We start from the raw sequence: 3505 nt of genomic DNA, 5'->3' as shown, positions 1-3505 counted from the left end.
TGAGATAATTGCCTAGCTAGCTGTCAGGTGGAGGAACAGAAGACCCTCAGCTGCCCTAAGAGAACAAAGGCTCTTTACTAGCCACATTCCTAATGATCTGGGGAACAGGTTTTGGGGAAGTGTTAAAGTTGGAGCTCCACAGTTCATTTCAGGCTTCATACCCTCCATTCCTATGATCACCCTCAGATTCCTTGGAGTTTCCATTGTCCTAGATTTCTATCTCATCCCAGACCCCACCCCCCTAGATCCCTTGTAATTCACTTGTCTTTCCCAGTACTCTTATAAGACTCCAGGAGCCTTAGCTCACTGGGGAACCCCTGAATGAACCACGTGGAGCATGAATCGATGCAAAAAGCAGGGGGAATTTATTGTTCCAGTGCACTGGGATCGTCCTAGACCAGAAGAAGAGGCGGCAACGCCCAGGACCAGTTCAGTGAGAGTTTTTATATGGTTTCCTGGGCAGAACAGAGCATCAGCAACTAGGCACAATATAATTGGTGGAACAGTGAACCCTTTAAACTGATTGGTCTTTAGGGAATGAGGTGACAAGGACTTCCCTTATCTGAAGGTAAGCAATGGTCAGTCCTAGGGAATGTGTCCCTACCTGCAGGGTCTGCTCCTGCCCTGTGGTCTGAGAAATGCTAATTAGCCTCTCCCATCTGGAGGGGTGAGTGTTTCATGACCTTCCCAATGTAACTATGCTGACCTTTTCACTCTCTCACTCTACCCTCCCCATACTTCATCTCTCGTTTTCCCATCTTCACCCAATACCCCACTCAGTTCCTTCTCCCCATTCAATTTGATGTCTGTAATCTATTACCCCTTCTCAGTGACATTCAAATGTCTGCCCTTGAGCCCTCCTTATTACTTAGCTTCTTTACTTCTGTAGTTTGTACCATGGGTATCCTGTACTTTATGACTAATAGTCACATATAAGTGAGTAACTACAGTGTTCTGGTTCTGGGTTTCTTTGCTCAGGATGACTAGAAAAGAAAAAAAATCACTCTTTTAACACTGACATAGTGGTTCCCACCTCTTAGACTAATGCTCAGGTGGCAGAAACAGGATTATTGTGTTTTAAAGTCCAACCTGGTCTGCAAAGTAAGATCCTTATTCCCTTAATCAAAAACCAAACTAATTAAATATATCAATAAATAAAAAAAATCTTATCATAATAAAACCAACTCAATTTGTGTTTATTAAACTGGCATTTATAAAAAAGCTTTTTGACTTTGTCTATCATACACATTGTTTTGTAGTAATTTATTAAATTTCTTTTCCATTCAGTTAAAAATACAATTTTACTATTTTATGATTTCTATTTGTTCTAAGGAAGGATAAACTCATTGTATAATTTTATTTACTTTTATTTATTTGGTGATGAAGTGTCTTCCTTATAAGGTTTGGATCAAGTAGCAGAATGAAGAAACCTCATAGGCTACCTTCCTTGAAAACAACAACAAAAAGGCCTTGGCCATGGGTCCCGTAATCCTTGGCCTGATGGTTCCTTGTAGTTTCAAAACCTGTGGCTGCAAAACTGGAGATAGAAAAGCAATTCCACCTCCTGCTGCTGCTGCCTTGGATGCTATCACTGAGCATTTGGAAAGAAGCCTACTCAGGCACAGCGTGTGGTAAACTGCTCTCTACAGTGAGAAAAACAACCTGGGTGGCACACAGCACCTTGGCACTGTATCTCACTTGCCTTCTGGCTTCCTTTTCAGTATGTGCCTCTGGCAGAAAAGTCTCCCCGATCTGTCTCTGTTTCTCAATGTCATTGTCTCTCTCTGCTTCTCTGACTGTGTCTCTTACTGTCAGATACACAAATGCAATGTATACATGCGAAACTTACATACCATAATTCCTTTGGAAAAATCGCCTGTATCTTACTAATGGTTCAAAACTCTAACCTTCTATGTTAAAATATTTATCTTATACTTTTTCTTCATTTTTCAGTGCATAAATCATTGGGTATCAAGAACTTCAATTGATCTGTCTCTGTGACAACTGATTTGCAACTGACATACACATTTGTTCTTTTTGCTAGCAAAGCTCCAATACTGAGCTGTACTGATTTCTGTCACCTTTTCCTTCCCATATTTCACAATAACTGCACAGCTGTATGTTGCTACAGCATCTGCATTTCTTTATATTTAGCTGTTAGACTAGACTAACAGGTATATCTAAAAATCTCCAAATGTTGTGCTACAGAATAATATTTTTAGTTCCTTTTAGAACATTTTTCCCATATTCAATCAATAATATTAAAATTTGAGATAAATATAATTATAAAATAATATGGTACACAGTACTGCAGAAAGAAAATATATTTTGTGTGGAATTCTTAAACTAATAATATAATAAAATATCCTTTCTAAAATAGATTTTATTTAATCATTTATTTATTTATTGAACTCCAGATTTTATTCCCCTCCCAGTCCACCCTCTGACTGTTCTACAGTCCCATACAACCTTCCCACCCCTGTGTCTCCATGAGGATTTCCTCACCTTCCACTCCCCACTCCACCAGACCTTTACACTCCCTGGGGCCTCCAATCTCTTGAAGGTTGGGTGCATCTTCTCTGACTGAACCCAGACCCAGCAGTCCTCTGCTATATGTGTGTTGGGGGCCTTTTATCACTTGGTGTATGCTGCCTCTTTTGTGGACCAGGATCTGAGAGATCTCGGAATACATACAATTTGCAGATGAACTAGTAATATAGCAAAAAAAACCCATTAAAACCACTAAATTTCTATCATTAAATTAAAAATGATTATACACACACACACACACACACACACATACACACATGTGTGTGTGTGTGTGATGGGAAAAATGTAAAAGGTACAGTTGGTCTCTTCATATGATACAAAATATAATAACTTACACAAAGCAAAGCCATCCCATGCAAGTGCCACAGTAATTTTAGAACTATGTAGTTTTTCCTTTTTAATTGGTTGGCTTTTTTCAGACACTATGTCTCTGAATGTGCACACAAACATATTTGCAAACACATTTTTCAGTATTTTAGATTTTTAAAGTATTTTCTGCTACCTACTATAAAACAATAATATCAATTATTTATGTATGTTTACAATAAATAATATATCATATTCTTTAGAAATTGGAATGAAATGGAATTTACATTTTTTTTACTAAATGAAATGACTATAGCTCATTGATATTCACCGGAAGGACAAAAAGGCAAAAAAAAAAAAAAAAAAAATTCAACATTCATTTATATCAAACTTTTAAACGTAGGCAACAGATCTGTTTATTGTGGTTCATTGGTGGAAAGGAGAGGAGTGAAAAACAGAGGATGGGATAGAGGCAAAAAAGTAGAAAAGTAGACATGTAGATAGGCAAACAGACTGGAGGAGAGTCATCAGGACAGAGAGAAGGGGGCTGGGAGGGGCATAAAGGGGAATCATACTGAGAACAGAGAAAGGGAGAAAGAAAAGGCTAAGAACACACACACACACACACACACACACACACACACACACA

This window comes from Mus pahari, chromosome 7 (genome assembly GCF_900095145.1).
Source record: "Mus pahari chromosome 7, PAHARI_EIJ_v1.1, whole genome shotgun sequence".
In the NCBI taxonomy this organism is placed as follows: Eukaryota; Metazoa; Chordata; class Mammalia; order Rodentia; family Muridae; genus Mus; species Mus pahari.
Note: the sequence above shows the minus strand (reverse complement) of the source record.